Source organism: Panthera tigris, chromosome B1 (assembly GCF_018350195.1).
Source record: "Panthera tigris isolate Pti1 chromosome B1, P.tigris_Pti1_mat1.1, whole genome shotgun sequence".
Classification (NCBI taxonomy): Eukaryota; Metazoa; Chordata; class Mammalia; order Carnivora; family Felidae; genus Panthera; species Panthera tigris.
This window is the reverse complement of record NC_056663.1, coordinates 49284823-49307134: the sequence shown is the minus strand read 5'-3', so window position 1 is coordinate 49307134 and position 22312 is coordinate 49284823.

Here is a 22312-nt window from a genome sequence, read left to right as displayed (position 1 = left end):
TATCTTTTGGCATCACATAGAGGAAAGGGCGGATTTTGCCTCAAGCTAGAAGATTAGAAAAGGCTATATACAGCTGGTAGGAAGAAAGCTGAGGATCGCTGTCTGGAAGACAAGTCCAAGGCAGCAAGTGATTCTCTCTCTCTCTCTCTCTCTCTCTCTCTCTCAGAAATTAAAGCTTGTAGTAGAAAAAAAGTTTTTAAAAGCCTAGTAGAATAGTTGAAACTCTGGAACTACCTGTGTCTTAGAAAGAGTTCAAGGTGCATTAAACATTCCTACTCAAGCCCAGATTGGGTGGAGCTGCCATTAGGTAGCAGTAATTGGTTAAAAATCTATCCTCAAAAGTTATAGAGCAACTTCCAGCAGGTGATGGAGAGGGCAGGTCTTGAGTAGGTCTTCTCAGAAATCAGAGCTGAGTTGAAGCAGAGGGAAGGAGAAGGCTTTCACTCTACCCCAAAGACATGAAGAAAAGGGGAAGGACTCTCCACCCCTACCCCACCACACAAACACACACACACACACCCACACACACACACACACACACTGTTGGTAATTGGCTGGGAGGGTATCTGTTTTTCCTTTCCCATTACCTACTTATCAACGTTATACCTAGCTAGCAAGTCTTTATTTTAAATTCTTTCCCTTCAGATGACTGGAGTGACTGATTCAGAGGATAACCAGGGCAGGGATGTACAGAGTAGAAGAGAGGGGTGCTGGCTATAGGACCCAGCCACTGTGGGTAGACAAAAATACTCAGTTTGACCCATATGTGTGGGTGAGGGTTCCTACTCCCTCAGTGACAGGCATCTTCTTGGGGCTGGGCTTTGTGTTCTTCTCCTGCTAAGAACATGTCTGCCCCCACTTGGGGACGATGGCATTAAAAAGGGGAAAACTTACAGTCTCATGTCAGAAAAGAAACCAGAAGTGACCACATTGCCTTAGAATCACATCTGGTACCTACAAACAGGTGGTTACAGAGGGGTGGTGAATACGGGAACTGCCAACAGCTCCAGATTTGCAAGAATTGACCTCCTATAACAGGAATGGGGAACCTCTTTGACATTGTAATATGACTATTGATTTAAGAAAAAAGCCAAGAAGGGACACACAAAGCAATAAGATAGAATCACAAAATATGATAATAATTTGGTAATACAAATATGGCCCACATATTTGCATACAGGCATGCACTTAAGAGATTGCATATACTAAAACTCTTTTTTTTTTGTTTTTGTGTTTTAAGTCCTGCTTTCTTGGGCATAGAGTTTTAGAAATACTGGTGCGGGGGAGGTGGTGCCTGGGTGGCTCAGTCAGTTAAGTGCCTGACTTGGCTCAGGTCGAGATCTCACGGTTCGGGAATGTGAGCCCCATATCTGGCTCTCTGCTGTCAGTACAGAGCCTACTTGAGATCCTCTGTCCCTCTTTCTCTCTGCCCCTCCCCAGCTCTCTCTCTTTCTCTAAAATAAACATTTAAAAAAGAGAGAGAGAGAAAATACTGGTGGGCTGATAAGCAAAAGATCAAATCAGATCCAGAATGTAGGAATTCCAGCTATAAAGGAAATCTAATTTTGCCTGGAAAAGGGAGCATATATACTCTGTTATAAAATATGCTCATAAAGGCCACAGCCATAAGACAATCAGATGCATTGCAGTTTCTTTTCCAGTGGAGAGAACATTTTACATTTTGCCCATAAATTTCTACTTTCTTCTATTACTTGTTTATAACAAAAATGAGTCTTTCCATTTGGAGCCTAGAAATTGATGTTCTTCATAGAAACAGAAAATGATAACTGCTTAGATACTTAGTTATTGGTGATTCAGAATCTGGTTCACTAGAGTCTTAGTATGCTGAGGCTGCTGCAAGAAAATACCACAGACTGTGTGGCTAAAACATCAGAAATGTACTTTCTCAGCTCCAGAGGCTAGAAGTTCAAGATCAAAGTGTCAGCAGGGTTGGGTTCTAGCAAGATCTGTCTGCTCAGCTTGTGGGTGGCCACCTTCTTGCTGTGTCCTACATGATCTTCCTACATCTGCATGCCCTGGTGTCTTTGGCGTGTCCAAATTTCCTCTTTATATAAGGCCACCAGTCAGATTGCATTGGGGCCACCCTAACTAACCTCATTTTAGCTTGATTGCTTCTTTGAAGACACTATATTTATATACAGTTGCATTCTGAGGCAGCGGAGGGTTAGAGCTGCAACACATGAATGTGGGTAGGGGGAGCACAATTCACTCCATAACAATGGGCCAGTCTCCCCAGAACCGAGGGAGGCCCAGGGCAGACCTGGTCCAGGCCTCGATCCTGGCCTCCAGGAGGTGGCTGCCTCCACACTCAGGACGTGTCCTCTTCACTGGTCCCTCTCTTCTAATTTGTGGTCAGCACTACCTTTCCACTAAGTCCTATTAAAGCTATAATGTATTGGAAGCAGTCCTTCCTCAAAAAAGTTTGCAATCTAGTGGACATGTGGGGATGACTTCTATAAACAAAGCCAAACCTAAAGAGAGGTCTAAAGAGTTATGGAGTTCAGTGGGGAAAGGGTGGTGGTTGCCTCGTGTCCTAGTCCATTTGGGCTGCTGTAACAATACCATAGGCTGGGTGGCATAAACCACAGAAATTTATTCCACAGTTTTGGAAGCTAGAAATCCAAGATCAAGGCACTGGCAGATTTGGGGTCTGGTGACAGCCCGCCTCCTGGTTTATAGATAGCTGTCTTCTTGCCATGTCCTCATATGGCAAAGGGGGAAAAGCTGCTTTCTGGAGTCTCTTTTATAAGAGTGCTGATCCCATTGGTGAGAGGCCCACCCTCATGAGCTAATCACCTCCCAAAGGCCCCACCTCCTAACACCATCACGTTGGAGATTAGGTTTCAGCATATGAATCTTGGGGAACACAAATATTTGGTCCATAGCCCCCCAGGAGCTGCAGCCTCTTCCTGCGGAGCAATGATTCCATGACACAGTAGCTGAGCTGAGCTGAGCTGGTTCAAATCCCAGGCCCCCTCACTTCTCTAGGGCCTCCCCTTGGGCAAAGGGTCATGTTCTTGACATCAAGAGGGTGAGGAGCCAAGAGGTTGTGTCTTTGTTCAATCATGCAAATGTCACAGTAAAGACCTTCACAAGTAAGAGAATGAGAGAGGACGGGAGGCCACAGCTCCCCAGACTTACATGAGAATGCTCCACGGATGTCCTCTCTGAGACCATCTACCTGGGAGGGTAAGCTGCTCCAGATGAGTAGATTCATAAAATGCACACATCTAAGCCCCTTCTCCTCCTCCTCCACATACAACATCCATCCTTTTCCTTCCAGAGTGAGGGGATTTGGGCTACGCTGAAAAAGGGTATACATCTAGAGGTGTCCACTGTTTCTTCACTGGGTATGGTGAACTTTCATGTGTATATACAAGTGACTAGGAAGTCTTAAAGGCAAGTTCTGATTCAGCAGGGCTGGGGTTGGAGCTGGAGACACCGCCTCTGCAACAGGCTCCTGGATCTGCTCATGCTGTTGGTCTATGGACCACTCTTTAGGGAGCAAAGGTAAAGAGGAAGTCAAGATCCTTGGCTGAAGGGGATCTTTCTCCTATGCCTATACCAGTTACATCGCCTCTTCAGGCCACAGCCCCCTCATCTCAAAATATGGTAATAGTGTGTCACTAAACTCTAAGTCCCTTCTGGTTCTCACATTCTAAGAGACTAACTTGAAGTTTGACAAAGGGGTAGGGCACTGTGTCCCAAATGGCAATGAGATTGGGTGAAGAATTAGGAAAGAATAGCACATGGCAGAGCTGCACGACTCCACAGAGTGCAACTCCCAGCAAATACGATGTGAGTAGTACCCCATGGATTTGGGCAATGGAGCAGCCATGGGGCCACCAAGCAAACTTTCCTATCTCTGTTTATTCCTTTAATTTTTGAATTCCCACAAAATTCCTTTCCTTGTAGGATACATTGGTGATAATTTTAAGGGGATTGCTGTGTACTGGAAGAATCAATAATCTTCCAACAACCCACCAATGGTAGGTCCCCAGACTCCCTGAGACGGGCCTTACCCTTTCCACCAGAGAAGATTAGACATAAGAGGACATGGTGTCTGGAAGGGAAGTGTAGGAGTGACTGTGCAGTGCTTTGAATATACACCAAGCTATGCTGAAATATGAGACTGCGTGCTTGAATGTACTGAACTGAATAATGGAATGTCAGTGCCAAAGGGGCCCAGGAAGCCACCAGGACTCAGAGAGGTCAAGGTGTGGGTTTGGCATGTCAGCATCTGGATTCTTGGTCATCAGTTCCTCAGCAATGTGCCTGTGGTCTCTGGAGATACTGTCACACAGTCTGAAGATCAGTTATGCAGTGGAATGTGTTCTGTGTGTACCCAAGGTCAGGGATGTGGTTTGATAGAGGACCCCTCAAAGAAGAAAACCTGACAACAGACCTTGCTACCCAGGAGAATGACTTCTAAAGGAGGGATCCTTCAATCAAAACCCATAGTCAGAGAGCATAAAAGGTGGATAGAATGCCTCTTGATAAATCTCTGATTCAGGATGCACCTGCTGGGAATGCAGACTCTGAGGAGGGGTGTGGAGGGAGAAGGGGCTGGATTGTTTTTCCATCTAGTGTGGCAGTAGCCAGCGACCCAAAGAATATGACCAAATGGAGAGCCACTTATGCTTACACAGATATGGCGCCTGCTGGCACAATGGCTTTATCTGGTGACCTAACATGTAGACACATGTAAATGCCAGGACGGAAGGGTTGCTCCTGAGCAGTTTTCCTGGCTCAGCTCCTGTCTCCGGCTGAGATCTGACCATCTTTAGTCTGCGTCCTCAACAGCTTCCCTCTACACATTCAAAGGACTGGAAGAGTTTCCACAGAAAGACAATGAGCTTCACAAGTCTGTTCTCACATATGCTAAGATCCTGGTAGATGTGATCTGCTCTGCCAGGGGCACAGAAGCATGTGTATAGCAGAGAGCCAGTACATGCTGGGGAAGTGGCCAAAGCTGCCCAATCCCGAGAAGGGGAGAGACGAACTTCAGCAAGAATTCTCATTCATCCTTGCCAAGAGCTCATCCTAGTGGATCTTAGGGAGCAGACACTTAATCCCAGCCAGTTTTAATTCTGAATCACTGCCTTTAACTTGGGTTTGAGGTTTCCATGCATAATAAGTTTCAGTTGGAACTGGGGAAGGGGAAAACTATTGATCTAGAGTGAATATATCTTGAGAAGTGCACACGTGTGCATACACTTTACAAGGAGCATGCTGAGGAACACAGGGAAAGAATCTTCAGTGTTGGCTACCCCCTATAAGCTGGACCTCTGCTGTGCCTCCCAGTGGAACACTCAAAAGCTCATGAGCAGAGAAGAGTCAGAAATGGTCTGTGGAAACAGTGGTCACATTATTCTGACACTCCCCCCCCCACCTTCTTTTGAATGAGGAAGGTAAAAGAGAAAGTATTTGGGGCACCTATATGAGCACTGAGGTAGGACTTCCTGAGGTAGGACTTCTCTGGTACTGTCCACCTTGCATCACATCAGCTCACTGTATTTGTGTATTAACACAGTGTATTTGTGTATTAATCACATCATTTATTTCCTATATCCTAATGCTTTGAAATCTGGGGCCTTGCTGACCCTGGAGGGACTACTCTCCACCCCAATTCCTAGAGAGAGTAGATAACTTACCTTTCAGTGAGTGTGCTTTTCAAATGCTAACCAACCAGTCCAGAGCCCACACTCCAAACCACCTTCTCTATTGGGTTCTATATCTTCTAATCATCCCAGGGTCAGATACCAGACAACTAGGGACAGGCCCCATGCCCCATATCCTGCTGAAATTATTCAAACTAGCTAATCTTAAACCTTATTACCCTGATTTAATTTGTTCCTTCCCAAGGAAATCACAAAAAAGTCCCTTGACCACATTTCCTCCTCACTTCCTCTGCCTCCTAACTGACCCTGATACTTCCCAGGTAGCCCCCCAAGGTGTGGCATACCCTACTCTTTGAGAACTCTGAGTAACAAGTTATCTTTTCCGTGGCAGTTGTCTCCTTATCTGTTGGCCTTACCATACCACAAGTCTATTAATACCTTATATCTTGAAATTTTTCCATTCACATAGAGAAATAAAAAGATTCATGACATTTCTGTGGCTATGTTGGAGAAATGTGGGTTGAATACCAAGAAGATAAACTGGCTGGGTTATAAGAACCAAGTACAGTTGCCCAGGGACTCAATATCATCTTGGGGAGAGAGCGCTGGTGAAGCCACCCAGAGCCTTGGTCCTGAGCTTTTCAGTGTATTATCAGTGGCTTGATTGTAGCAGGTGGAGGCTTAGCAGAATCGTAAATGACCAGTTGCTAGGATTAGCAATGACAAAGCTAGGATTAGCTAATACTAGGAAGATAGAATCAAAATTCAAAAGATCTCAAGAGATTGGAGTAATGAACTGAAGCTAATAAGATTAAATATAACGAGGGATATAAATGTAAAGTAGACTCTCACTCAGAATTTATGAGCCAAGTGCACAAGAACAAGATGGGGAAAACCTGGTTTAATAGCCCATGTGTAAAGGTGGTTTGGGTGACTTGGTCAACAGTGTGGAGTAGCAGTCAAGAAACATCATTTGGTCTCAGGCTGCAACAGCAAAAAGTTGCGTCCAAAGCAAAGAGGCAACTGTCTCAAGGTGCCATATTCCTACAGACCTGGATTCAGCGTTGCATAGTGCTTCTCAACAAGCTCTTTGAGAAAGAATAGGCTGTTTAGAGAAGGGTGACAAGAATGGTAAAGGGTCTAAATACAAACCACATGTAGAATGATAAATATGGTTCCTTATAAATTGGCTTAAAAAATCACAGGTGATAAAATCAATGGATTGGTATAAAATTATATGTGCAAAGAATTCTAAAAATTAAATAAATGAGATTTTTGGATAAATACGGCAAATTGAACACAAACATTTATCTCCTTTGCCTTTAGAATTCCACTAAAAAACCATAAAAGGGTTTTTGTATTTTGTTATTGTTGCTGCTGTTATTGTTGCTGCTGTTGCAGCCAAGAGCACAATAACAACGAAATTCTAGAAGCTGAAAAGCAGAAAAATGAGTGATGATAGCTTGGAAGTTTCAAGAAAATTGAACCTTAAGTTGGGAATGGGAAAAGCAGAGAGGCTGAGGAACAATCTAACTTGAAACATAATGTGGTTTTAAAACATAGCCCCCAAATGCTTTGACACGTCTTTGTCTTCTCCCCTTAATCTGGAAGGGCCCGTGACTTCTTCAGTCAACAGAGTATAGCAGAAGTGATGCTGTCTGACTTCTAAAGTGGATTCATGAAAGCTCATGCAGTGTCTGCCTGGTTCTCTTGGAACACTTGCTCTCAGGGTGCTCTCTCTCAGATCCCAGCTGCCCTGCTTGTGAGAGACCCAAACCACGTGAAGAGACCATGTACAGTTGCTCCAGTAGACAGTCGCAGCCCAAGTTCTAGATGAAGAAACCGTCTTGGAAATGGATCTTCCAGTCCCAGCTGTTTCAGCCTTTAGCCATTTGAGTCACTTCTAGCCAATTTGAATTTGCCTGAGGCCCCAAACATTGTGTAGTAGAAGGAAACCGTCCTTGCCTGGCCCATCCACATTCCCATTCCATGGAATCCATGAACCTACTAAAATGGGTTTTGTTTTGTGCCATGAGGTTTTGGGATGATTGGTTACACAGAAATAGTAACTGGTACACACCATAAAACTCCCCCAAAGTCTTAGGAACTGACAGCACCAGGTACCTCTTGAACTGGGTTTGAAAGTGGGGCTTAAAACCAGATGATTATTAGAGAATATGCTGATTAAGTGTTTCAACTCCTAGTTAGCCTTTCTGACTGCACACTCCTGGGCGACTGTGATTTCCCACCCAAACACAAAACTGTAGGCTGGTCTCTGGAAGATGTCCGGATTGAGGGACATCAAGCCTGGTTATGTTGCACTGAAATCAAGTTGATTAAGTGCACATATGGAATTCTGAGACCAACTTGCCAGCTCTCTTTCCCCCTTCAGGTCCTAAAACATTGGCTGCCAGTCTTCGGCTCTCCCAAAAGAAGACTGAATATGATCAAACAACAAGAAAAAAAAATCTTAAAGTAAACATTGGGGGTTCCTTAGAACAACCCATGTAAATAACCCCACAGTGAAACCCTGAGTTGATGTGCCCATGTCCACAGAGCATTCAAATGCTTCTTTTCGTTCTTCCCTCTTAAATATGAAGACACAACCAAGACTTTAGGGAAAAAAGTCTTTTGTGTGAAAGATAATGACAAAAACAAGCAGAATATATATGTAGCTTAGAGGAAACAGAGACAATTGCAGGGAAAAGAAAATATTCCTTAAAAATGATCCTTAAAAACAGCATCTACAGGGAGATCTGTAAAGATATTGCATCATGATACAGGAAAAGTGTTATGATGAAAAATTTATCACAGAATAAGAAACTCTTGGAAATTAAAAAAAAAATGTGCTGGCATAATTTTTTTTAAATGGAAAAGAACGTTTGAAATGTAAACTCAAGGAAATGTCCTCAAAAATAAAGCAAGAAAAAATGAGAAGATGGAAGCTGGGGGAGAAAAGCTGGGAAAATGAGAGATTCTGTCAAAGAAGTCCAATATCTAAATAACAAGTTTGAGAAAAAGAGAAGGGGGGCAGGAAGGAGGAGGGGAGGAAAATATGAAGGGAATAATTCAAGAAAATGTCTCAGAATGAAGAACCCAAGACTCCAGATTGAAAGTCTCTTTGAGTGCCTAGGATAATGGATGAAACCTGACCCATGCCAAACCTTATCTGCAAAATTTTAAAACACCGGGGACAGAGAAAATTTCAAACACTTCTAAAGAGGAAAAGAAGAAGGTCACATATAAAGGTCAGGAATGGGAATAGTTTTGGACTTCATAATATTGGAAGGACAATGGTAGAATGTCTTCAAAATTTTCAGGCAATCTCAACTTAAAATTTCATACCTAGACAAACTATCAGTCAAGGGTAATGGTAAAAGTCTAAAGATATTTTCAGACATGCAAGGTCTCCATAAATGTATCCTACCATAAATGTGCTCCACCAAAACAGGGAAGTAAACTAGGAAAGTGAAAGGCAGAATAGTAAGAAAGCAGAGGCTCCAAACCAAGACAGAATCAAGGAGAAGCTCCAGGATTAAGGTGAAGGAAAAAAAATCTCTGGATAATAGTCACGGGCTAGGTGTAGAGAGCAATTGGTCCAGCATGAAGCAAATCAGAATGTTTAGGGGCGACATCTACAAAAATATAAACTAGAATACCTGATCTTTTTGACTACATCTAGAGGAAATGGATGAAAATGGTGTAGCAGCTGGAGTGGAGGAAATTGGAGAAGAATTGGTGACAGATAAATAGAAAACTACACAAACAGAAAAAGTAAGATTATTATTAGTTCTAGGAAAGATAAAATGTTTCAGAAGAAAATATAGTGTATGGCTTGGTTGTGAATAGTATTTATATAATCATAATAAAGTAAACTGAAAGATGATCTAAAGAAAAGTATGGTGTAACTATACCAGGAGGATAGGGGAAGGAATGTGTGTGAAATGAGAAACAGCATAAAGAAAATGAACTCTCTTTTCTATAGTGGGACTCGATAATCCATGTAACAAAACAGAACAAAAATCAAGAAATAGCAGTATAACTGTGTTACTCCGAAATGTGGAAATAGACATAAAAAGTAACCATGCACCTATGGGAATTAGGACATGTGTATGAGAGAAGTTAGGAGCTGCTGCTTCCATAATAAGCCTGTAGAACTATTTGCTTATTTGAAAAGATTTTTTAAATGCATGCATGCCTTTGATAAATGTACAATCCAAATTAGAAAATGTCCATTTTGCGCTAGTCACAGTGTGTATCGTGCTTTAGGAAAGCAGAAAAATATTATATAACTTTATATTCTGGTCCTTCACTTTTTCCCTCCCTCTTTCTCTCTTGTTCCATTTATTTGCCTTGTTTTCCTCTCCTTTATCTCCATCATTCTTTCTCAATCTTTCTCTATCTTTTCTCCTTTTCTCTCCTTCTGGCTCAATATGCAGCCAAAATATCTTTATTATTGTTACTTATGAAATTTACTGAATATAATGTTTCCTGTTCTGAGTTCTTAATATGAAAAGCATGCGTGGAATGCCCTTTTTCTCTCCCAGCCCAAGCAATCTAAGCAACAATATTGGTTGTAAGTTACTTTCTATCAAGGTGGAGAAAATTTTTGTGTGAAAACGCTCTTACACTTGGAAGAGATATCAAATGTCGCTGGGTCCAACCAGTCCCTGATGTAGAAGACCCCTTTGTGGTATTTCTGCCTCACACACACTCCCCAGGCTCTGATTAAACAGCGTGAGTGGGGAGTTTGCAGTCATCAGCTGGGACACCCAGATCCAGACAGCTCAATTGGGAATAAGAGATTCTACATGTTGAGTAGAAGTCTGCCTCGCCTTCTAGTATAATTAAAAAAAAAAAAAATCTTAACACTGTTCCCCATAACAGCCCTTGATATATCTGCAAACAGAAATCATGTCCCCTTGGGTGGGTCTGTTCTGGGCCAAACACTGTTCTTCCCTGTTGGTTTCTGGATGCTTCATGTCCCTCGTCACCCCCATGGGCAACCTCCAAGCTGGGATTTAGTTTTTCAGTCAGAGGCACCTAAAACTGAACATATGTACCAGGTGTAAGCTCATCAATGCAGATTGCAGGAACTTTGTCATCTCCATTTTTCTGCTCACCATGCTTCTATTAATGCAGCCTAAGTTTTGAAATAGCTGTTTCTCTCAACTCTTACATCAACCTCAGTCATCTGAAATCTTAGTTTTTTTTTTTCCTTATGTGTCCCCGAGAAGCCTGTTATTTCACATCTTGTTTGCAAGCAGATGAATTTTTCTGACATTGCTGTCTGCTATACATTTATTCCACTAAATCGTTTCCTCTGAGTTTTGGCCCAAATTCTCACCCTGTTTTGAGAAGTTTCTTATGATTCACTTGAATGAACATGTTTGGCTACAAATTACAAGTTGCTCACGTTAAAATTACTTAATCATCCAATTCCCAAACAAAATTTACATCATCTCAGCTCCAGGGCAGATTCTCTTGGAGCCCCTCATATATGACCCATTTTGAGTAAACTGGGCCATTAAATTTTATTACAGAAAGAGGTCTGAGCAAGCCCTTCTCCTGGGTCTCTGGCCTTTGCACCTCATGGGGATTGGGCTCACCATCTTTGCTGCCTACGACCCTGGACCAGTGTCAGAAAACCTGGGCTGTCTCATGTAATTCATCATCCCCACACCTTCTGGGAAATGAATGAAAATGAGACGAGCACATGGAAATGAAGCAGATGGTTGGGTGGGTTCCATGATGTACGAGGAGCAGGGAACTCCGCAAGGCGGAGGCTCTTGCTCCCACTGTCTTAGACTCAGCGCCAGCTGTCAGCAGCTGGACACTAGAGAAAGAACCACATTACGATTAATACTCCATTTTTCAGGGGCTGTCAACTCCGAAAAACATTAACAGTGGCTAACATTCGCGAAGTGCTATGAGTTTCAATATCCCTCTTCCTTGCAATAACCCTTGAGATGGGAAGGCCAGGAAGTAGTAACCCAGTTTTACAAATGCGGAAATGAAGATTTAAAGAGGTTTAGTGATTTGCTTAATACCTGTAGCGCTTGTGGGGTGAAGCTGGGAGTCAAGGCTGGCTGCCCTGCCTTGGAATCCAGTCTTTCCTCCACACGGCACCTCTGAAGCCTCCTGTCCCCATCACCAATTAGTGAGTGTACATCTGCTTTGGGCCTATGCCTGGGCTCAAAGCTGGGGGCAGGGGACATGCAAGAGTATAACACATGAACCTGGATCTCAGTGAGCTCAGAGCTACCTGCAGCACTCTGTTCGGGCACCTGGGCGTGTGGAGCAGCCTCTGAGAACAGTGGTCATCGAAAGAAGAAGAGGGCCAGTCAGTGGAGAAGGTGTGGGTGAGGGACGGGGCTTGGGTTGACCATGAGGCATGAGTGATGTTGGAAAGTCTGGGGAGATGGAGGTGGAGGGTGGGCAGTGGGTGAAATCTCAGTAGGTAGGTGTGGATGGGGAGCGGGGAGAAGGGGCTGGGCCTCAGTGCCAAGAGAGAAACGGGAGTGGGGGTCAAGGCAGAAGAAGACAGGATCAAGAGGGTGAGCTAACGGCAGTGGGCAGTCATTGGCCTTGAGCAAAGAAGTGACACCCATGCTTCGGGCAACCAACTCAACGACATTACAGGCTATACTGCAGGACAGGAAGATGACGACACATGGGATGTGGTCCCTCCCTCAGGAACGTGACCGGCAGGATTGTATTATTATCCTTTCAGAATAAATGGCTCCTCTCCATGCTCCAGTAGCATGAGACATCTTCCACTGACTGGTACTCGGAAGAAGGACCTTCCAGTTTTCTAAAATGTTTTTGTTTGAATTGTAAACAAGTCTTTTTACTACCTTAGCTCAGAATTTCCTTCAGTGTGTCCTGTGGAACATTAGCCCTGTTCTCTGGGTTCAGTTAAAATAGAAAAGCCTTAATACCACATCCCTCTTGTGGAGAGTCACCATGCCCAATAACATCATAAAGGCTCTGATAAGTCCTGCAATTAAGGAACACCTTTTGCTTTGGCCAGAGATTCCCTTTTCAGGGCACTTCTAGGAACATCTTGTGATACTAGTGGGCTCACAGTCTCTGTCTTATCCCACCTGATCCTCACAACTACCCTGTGATAAGGGATTGTTATCTTTATGTCCAATGAGAATACTGAAACCAAGAAGTTCAGTGATTTGCCCAAGGACATGTGACCAGGAATGGTCAGATTAAAGTCCAGGCTCCACACTATAAATCTAGGGCATTGTTCATAATTCAGCCTTACAATGTCTGAGTCATCTTTTAAAGAGGTTATTGTATTTTTCTTAATTAATAGTATGCATAATTCTTTTGGCAGGGGAGATACAGAAAGTTATAGAGGAGGAACTAACAATCACCAGGAATGACTTAAAGCTGATCAGGTTTTGACTCTCTCAGAGGCTTGGGCTGCTTTCTGACTTGGAAGCCTCATTCCTTGGGTCCATATTCCCTCCCTCACATTTGTCTCCTATTGGCAGGGGGCCGGGGGGCCAGTGGCTAGGGTGGTTGGTGGGTTTCAGTTGAGATCAGATGAGTGCGTTGAGAGAAACACTAAGATGGCAAATCAGAAAGTATTTATATTATTGATCGAACAAAATTTTATAAAACCAAAAAAAGCCAAATTCCAATATCACTTTGTGTGTACAATAACCACTTTTTACCAAAGTATCTCTTGAATAAGACCTAAGCTGATAAAATCTGTTGTATCATTAAACAGTAGTTACTTTTTAAAAATGGCCAATTCAGATTCTGGGCTTTGAGAGATGATATGCTTTTCACCAGGACATGTCTACAAAGCTGAACAACAGAAAAAGATGAACACTGGTTTGTGAACAACGGGCAGAAATTATTTTAGACATATTTAGACTTCACATAAACTGAGTTAAAAACTAGAGAAAAAGAAAAACACTAAAGGCAAAAATGAAAGACTGTATCCTCTGTAGAGCAGGCCACAAGTGAAGAAATAGCAACGTCACTAGGTGTCAAAGCTGTAGAGACAGAAAGCAGAGTGGGAGGTGCCAGGGGCCAGGAAGAAGGGGAAACCGGGAGCTATGGAGTTGTGGCTTTGCAAGATGAAAAGAGTTCCGGAAATGGAGGGGGCGATGGGTTGTACAACAATGGAAATGTGCTTCTGAGCTGTATGTTTAAAAATGGTTAAGATGGTCTATTTTATGTGTACTTTAGCACGATTTTTAGAATTTTAATTAAATAAATAGCAAACCATAGTGAAGATATAATGCAAAAAAAATGTAGAAATATGCAATACGGATCTTTGTGCTCCCTGGGAGAAGATGGAGACATATACAAAGAGCAGCGGCCTGGGTGTCCAGCTGCACTCAGAATAAGATCCAGGCCCCCTCCTCTACCTGCACTTCCTGGTGCACCGTGTTCTCTGTGCTACAGCCACATGGGCCTCCTTTCTGCCCCTCCAGCGTGTCCACTTTGTTTCTATACTGGGACCTTAGAACCTCCTTGTTCCCAGTTCCTAGAATGCACTTTCCCCAAATCTTCATCCAACAAATACTTATTGAGCATTTATTTACCGTGGGCCAGGACCTGTTCTAGGCATTTGGGATGCATAAGTGAGCTGCCTTCATGGAGCTGATACTCTACAGACTCTAAACAATACAAACGTGTCATCACTGACAAGCACAGTGAATTATGTAGTAAGTTTAAGTCAAGGAGGACAATGGGAAAAGAAAAAGGCAGTGGAGCAGGATAAGGAGAATCATGGGTGCTGGGGGGTAGCTAGCAATCTTAAACAGGATCCTTAGGGTTAGCCTCCCTGAGAAGGTGACATTTGAGAAAAGGTTGGGAGGACACAAAGGAATTAGCCTTGCAAACACCTGGGGGAGCTGTTCCAGGCACAGGGAACAGTCAACACAAATCCACCAGGCAGGGACCTGCTGGTGTCAATGGAGAGACACAGACAGTGGGACTTCAGATTAAAAATATTAGAGTAACTAAGCATAGTTGAAGGAGCCTGGCTTCATTTGTCATTGGGAAAATGCAAATTGCAACCATAGTGTGATGACGCTCCCTACCCACCGGAATGGATGAAATGGACAAGATGAAATTGCTAACACAGGGGAGGATGTGGAGCACTTGAACTGCCACACACTGCTGGAGGGAGGGTGAACCGGCACAACTGGCACAACCATCTGGAACATTCTTGGGCACTACCTGCTGAAGCTGAACACCATGTTGCCGGATGACCCAGCAATTCCCTTCCAAGGGATATACCCAAGAGAAATGCACCCATATGCTCACCGGAAGACATGTGCAAGAGTGTTCATAGCAGGCCTCTTTGTAATAGTCAAAAACTAGAAACTACCCAAACGGCCATCACCAGTGGAAAGGACAGATAAATTGTGGTAGATTCACACGATGGGATACTTAGAGCAACAAGGAGGAATGAATTGTTAAACTGAACAAAGGGGAACAATCTCACACACGAGATGCTGAAGCCAGACACAGAGTGCCTGATTCCGTCTACGTGAAATTCAAGAACAGGCAAAATCATCTATGGCGATGGCGTGTGACCCAGTGGTTACCTGGTGGCTGGAAGGATTGAGGACCAGAAGGGACACAAGGGGAGCTTCTGGGGTGCTTGGAATGTTCTGTTTTTGGCCGATATGCTGTTTTCACCAGCTGTATGCAGTTTGTGAACAATATACACATGGGATAATAATGATTTGTGCATTTTTCCTTAGGTATGTTAGACTTTTTTTATTTTTATTTTTTTCAAGTTTATTCATTCTTGAGAGACAGAGAGACAGAGAATGAGCGGGGGAGGGGCAGAGAGAGAGAGAAAGACACAGAATCTGAAGCAGGCTCCAGGCTCTGAGCTGTCAGCACAGACCCGGACTCAGGGATCGAATTCATAGACCACAAGATCATGACCTGAGCCGAAGTTGGATGCTTAACTGACTGAGCCACCCAGGTGCCTCTGTATGTTAGACTTTTTAAGATAGATTCTTGTTGAGGTGGGGGGCGAGAAACAAAGTCAAGCCTGAGGATGAAGGTTTGCAACTCATCCAACAAAAGCAGTATGTGAAGCCACAAGGAGCCCCTTGAGGGAGCTGGGCGGTCACTCTTCACTGTAGTGCCTCTTCTCCTCTTGGGCCAGATCCTAAAGTGTGGGGGCTGGGTTTAATTCATGTTTGAAAGAATATTTGGGGGAGGGGCCAAGATGGCAGAAGAGCATGGAAGTTTTTTGTGTGTCTCACATCCATGAAATACAACCAGACCAACGCTAAACCATCCTACACACCTAGAAAACTGGAGGATTAACACAACAATCTGCACAACCTGAACCACAGAATTCAGCAGGTACGCGGTGGAGACAGGTGAATTTGGGGAGCAAGAAGGCGCAGGAAGGGGGGTGCTTTTGTGAGTGGAGAGAGGACAGAGATGGGGGGAGAATATGGGAAAAGCACCCTTCCCCAAAAGCAGCTGGAGAGAAAGTGGAAAATTGGAAACAGCTGCAGGGACTAAACTAAAAAGGGAGAAAGGAGAAAGGAGAGGGTTTAAATTCCATTAAGACTATAAACAAGACTATAAACTAAAGTGCAAAGGCTGCAACTCCACAGCTCAATACCTAGAGGTGCTCTGGTGGGAAGGGCGAATCTCCGGGAACACAGTGGGGTCCAGGAGGATCTCAGGCACACAGGGAAAAGCAGTTCCACTGCTGGAAGGATATTTGGTAGAGACTGTTAAGCCACTTGGTCCCAGCAGACCCCAGAAAGTGGCCACATTCGCTGGTGCTGGGTCAAGGTCATTAAGGGTGAAGCCTGGTGCCAGATGTGTGTTGTGATTTTCCATAATCCCTGAAACGCTGCTGCTACACTGTCTCTTGAACTTTTTCTGGGACAGGCTGGCACCTGGCCACAGTCTTGGGGCACCGGCAGCAGCAGGGTCCAGCAAGTGTTCCTGGGTGCAGCTGACATTTGGCCATTGCTTGGGGAGACCCTCCTCCAGAGGGGCGGAACAGGTCAAAGCCGCAGTGCTTCAGAATTAAGGGGCCTGGGAAAAGAGCTGCATCTGAGAAAAAACTCGGTAGAGAGGAAAAACTCGGTAGAGAGGTACTGCCTGGGGCCTGGTCATGGAGAATGAAAAAGCAGGGAGTGGACAGAGGATGGGTGCACGATTGCTGATTCCGGAGAACAGACTGGGTAGTTGGGTGGAGCCATTTTCTCCGCTCCCACGCATGTGCATACGCACCAACGAGCCCGCAAGAATCCACCCCAGTAGGCTAGCAGCGCCATCTAGTGGAGAGCGGAGCTGTTACACTGAGCCACACCCAACTGGGCCAATTTGTGGGCCAACACAAGCCTCACAGCCAGCTTAATTTATGGACTATAAAATCCTACATAGACTGACTTCTAGGGGAAAACAAAGTAATTTCAGTCCTACTTCAATCTTAGCAGGTTCATCTATTCAATTTTCTATCTTTTTTTTTCTTTTTCTTTTACACTTTTTCTTGAATACAGAAAGAGAAAAAATTCATTTTTATTTTCAATTTTTATTAAAATATTTTTCTTTAATTTTTATTACTATATTTTTTACTTTTGTGTAAATTTTTTCAAATGCTATTTTACTTCTATCATTTTATTTTAGTCTACTTCAGTGTATTCACCTTTTCAAATTTTCACAATTTCCTTTTTTCTTTCTTTAGTTTTCTTTTTTCTCTTTTTTGTTTCTTTTCTTTTTCTTGAATGCAGAAAGAGAAAAACTTCATTTTTACTTTCAGTTTCAATTAAAAAAATATTTTTATTTAATTTTTTTAGTATATTTTTTGATTTTATGTAATTTTTTCAAATTCTATTTTACTCCCTTCATTTTATTTTAGTCTACTACAGTGTATTCACTTTTTCAAATTTTCAAACGATTTCCTTTTTTTATTTTTTTAAATCTTTCTCTTTTTCATATCTTTTATTTTTTCTTGAATACAGAAAAAGAAAAAAATCATATTTAATTTTTATTAAAAATATGTTTCTTTAATTTTTTCTACTATATTCTTTACTTTTGTGTATATTTTTTCAAATTCTATTTTACCCCCATCATCTCATTTTCAGTGTATTCATTTTTTTCAAATTCTCAAATGATTTCCTTTCCCCCTCCCTTTTTTTTCCCTCAAATCTGTCAAACCACTTTCAACACCCAGACCAAAACACACCTAGGATCTAGCATCATCTATTCGACTTTTGTGTGTGTGTTTTTAATTTTTAATTTTAATATTTTTTTAATTTTAATTTTTTGAATTTCAATTTTTCTAGTTCATTAATTCCTTTTCTCCCTTCAAAATGACAAAACAAAGGAATTCACCCCCAAAGAAAGAGCACTAAGAAACGACAGCCAGGGATTTAACCAACACAGATACAAACAAGATGTCTGAACCAGAATTTAGAATCACGATAATAAGAATAATAGCTGGAGTTGAAAATAGATTAGAATCCCTTTCTGAAGAGATAAAAGAAGCAAAAAGTAGCCAGAATGAAATGAAAAATGCTATAACTGAGCTGCAATCACGGATGGATGCAGTGGCAGCAAGGATGGATGATGCAGAAGAATCAGTGATATAGAGGACAAACTTATAGAGAATAATGAAGCAGAAAAAAAGAGGGAGATGAAGGCAAAAGAGCACGATTTAAGAATTAGAGAAATCAGTGACTCATTAAAAAGGAACAACATCAGAATCATAGGGGTCCCAGAAGAGGAAGAGAGAGAAATAGGGATAGAAGGGTTATGTGAGCAAATCAGAGTGGAAAACTTTCCTAACCTGGGGAAAGACACAGACATCAAAATCCAGGAAGCACAGAGGACCCCCATTAGATTCAACAAAAACCAACTATCAACAAGGCATATCATAGTCAAATTCACAAAATACTCAAGCAAGGAGAGAATCATGAAAGCAGAAAGGAAAAAAAAGTCCCTAACCTACAAGGGAAGACAGATCAGGTTTGCAGCAGACCTATCCACAGAAACTTGGCAGGCCAGAAAGGAGTGGCAGGATATATTCAGTGTGCTGAATCAGAAAAATATGCAGCCAAGAATTCTTTATCCAGCAAGGTTGTCATTCAAAATACAAGGAGAGAGGGGCGCCTGGGTGGCTTGGTCGGTTAAGCATCCGACTTCGGCTCAGGTCATGATCTCACGGTCCGTGGGTTCGAGCCCCGCGTCGGGCTCTGTGCTGACAGCTCGGAGCCTGGAGCCTGTTTCAGATTCTGTGTCTCCCTCTCTCTCTGCTCCTCCCCTGTTCATGCTCTGTCTCTCTCTGTCTCAAAAATAAATAAACGTTAAAAAAAAAATTCAAAATACAAGGAGAGATCAAAAGTTTCCCAGAAAAAGGAAAATTAAAGGAGTTTGTGACCACTAAACCAGACCTGCAAGAAATTTTAAGGGGGACTCTCTGAGGGGAGAAAAGAAAAATATGTATATACAAATATATCTGTATATCTGTATATATGTATATATACATGTATATATACATGTATATATATGTATCAAAAGCAACAAAGACCAGAGAATACCACCAGAAACTCCAACTCTACAAGCATCATAATGGCAATAAATTCATATCTTTCAGTACTCACTCTAAATGTCAATGGACTCAATGTTCCAATCAAAAGACATAGGGTAACAGAATGGATAAGAAAACAAGATCCATCTATATGCTGCTTATAAGAGACCCACTTTAGACCTAAAGACACCTTCAGATTGAAAATAAGGGGATGGAGAACCATCTATCATGCTAATGGTCAACAAAAGAAAGCCGGAGTAGCCATACTTCTGTCAGACAATCTAGACTTTAAAATAAAGACTGTATCAAGAGATGCAGAAGGGCATTATATCATAATCAAGGGGTCTATCCACCAAGAAGACCTAACAATTGTAAACATTTATGCACCAAATGTGAAAGCACCCAAATATACAAATCAATTAATCACAAACATAAAGAAACTCATCGATAGTAATACCATCATAGTAGGAGACTTCAACACCCCGCTCACAGCAATGGGCAGATCATCTAATAAAAAAATCAACAAGGAAACAATGGCTTTGAATGACACACTGGACCAGATGGACTTACAGATATATTCAGAACATTTCATCCTAAAGCAGCAGAATATACATTCTTTTCCAGTGCACATGGAACGTTCTCCAGAATAGACGATATACTGAGACGCAAATCAGCCCTAAGTAAGTACAAAAAGATCAAGATCATACCGTGCATATTTTCAGACCAGAACGCTATGAAAGTTGAAATCAACCACAAGAAAAAATTTGGAAAGGTAACAAATACTTGGAGACTGAAGAACATCCTACTAAAGAATGAATGGGCTAACCAAGCAGTTAAAGAGGAAATTAAAAAGTATATGGAAGTCAATGAAAATGATAACACCACAACCCAAAACCACTGGGACGCAGCAAAGGTGGTCATAAGAGGAAAGTATATAGCAATCCAGGCGTTCCTAAAGAAGGAAGAAAGATCTCAGATACACAACCTAACTTTATGCCTTAAGGAGATGGAAAAAGAGCAGCAAATAAAACCCCAAACCAGCAGAAGACAGGAAATAATAAAGGTTAGAGCAGAAATTAATGCTATCGAAACCAAAAAAACAGTAGAACAGATCAATGAAACTAGAAGCTGGTTCTTTGAAAGAATTAACAAAATTGATAAACCACTAGCCAGTTTGATCAAAAAGAAAAAGGAAAGGACCCAAATAAAATCAAGAATGAAAGAGGAGAGATGGCCACCAACACAACAGAAATAAAAACAATAAGAGAATATTATGAGCAATTATATGCCAATAAAAAATGGGCAATGTGGAAGAAATGGACAAATTCCTAGAAACATATACACTACCAAAACTGAAACAGGAAGAAATAGAAAATTTGAACAGACCCATAACCAGTAAGGAAATTGAATTCGTAATAAAAAAATCTGCCAAAAAACAAAAGTCCAGGGCCAGATGGCTTTCCAGGGGAATTCTACCAAACATTTAAGGAAGAGTTAACACCTATTCTCTTGAAACTGTTCCAAAAAATAGAAATGGAAGGAAAAGTTCCAAACTCTTTCTATGAAGCCAGCATTACCTTGATTCCAAAACCAGACAGAGACCCCACTAAAAAGGAGAATTATAGACCAATTTCCCTGATGAACATGGATGCAAAAATCCTCAACAAGATAATAGCCAACCAGATCCAACAATACATTAAAAAAATTATTTACCACAACAAAGCAGGATTTATATCTGGGATGCAGGGCTGGTTCACTATCTGCAAAACAATTAACGTGATTTATCACATCAATAAAATAAAGGACAAGATCCATATGATCCTCTCAATAGACACAGAGAAAGCATTTGACGAAATACAGCATCCTTTTTTGATAAAAACCCTCAAGAAAGTAGGGATAGAAGGAGCATACCTCGAGATGATAAAAGCCATATATGAATGACCCAATGCTAATATCATCCTCAATGGGGAAAAACTGAGAGCTTTCCCCCCTAAGGTCAGGAACAAGACAGGGATGTCCACTCTCACCACTGTTATTCAACATAGTATCAGAAGTCTTAGCCTCTGCAATCAGACAACACAAAGAAATAAAAGGCATCCAAATCGGCCAGGAGGAGGTCAAACGTTCACTCTTCACAGATGACATGATACTCTATATGGAAAACCCAAAAGTTTCCACCAAAAAAACTGCTAGAATTGATTCATGAATTCAGCAAAGTTGCAGGATATAAAATCAATGCACAGAAGTCGGTTGCATTCCTATACACCAACAATGAAGTGACAGAGAAATCAAGGAATCGATCCCATTTACAGTTGCACAAAAAAACATAAAATACCTAGGAATAAATCTAACCAAAGAGGTGAAAAATCTATACCTGAAAACTATCTATAGTTTATGAAAGAAAGCTTATGAAAGAAATTGAAGAAGACACAAAAAAAATGGAAAAAGATTCCATGCTCCTGGATAGGAAGAACAAATATTGTTAAAATGCCAATACTACCCAAAGCAGTCTACATACTCAATGCAATCCCTATCAAAGTAACACCAGCATTCCTCACAGAGCTAGAAAAAATAATCCTAAAATTTGTATGGAACCAGAAAAGACCCCGAATAGCCAAAGCGATCTTGAAAAAGAAAACCAAAGCAGGAGGCATCACAATCCCAGACTTCAAGCTATAATACAAAGCTGTAGTCATCAAGACAGTATGGTACTGGCACAAGAACAGACACTCAGATCAATGGAACAGAATAGAGAACCCAGAAATGGACCCACAAACATTTGGCCAACTCATCTTTGACAGAGCAGTAAAGAATATCCAATGGAATAAAGACAGTCTCTTCAACAAGTGGTGCTGGGACAACTGGAAAGCGACACGCAGAAGAATGAACGTGGACCACTTTCTTACACCATACACAAAAATAAACTCAAAATGGATAAAAGACCTAAATGTAAGACAGGAAGCCATCAAAATCCTCAAGGAGAAAGCAGGCAAAAACCTCTTTGATCTTGCCCGCAGCAACTTCTTATTCAACACATCTCCAGAGGCAAGGGAAACAAAAGCAAAAATGAACTACTGGGACCTCATCAAAATAAAAAGCTTCTGCACAGTGAAGGAAA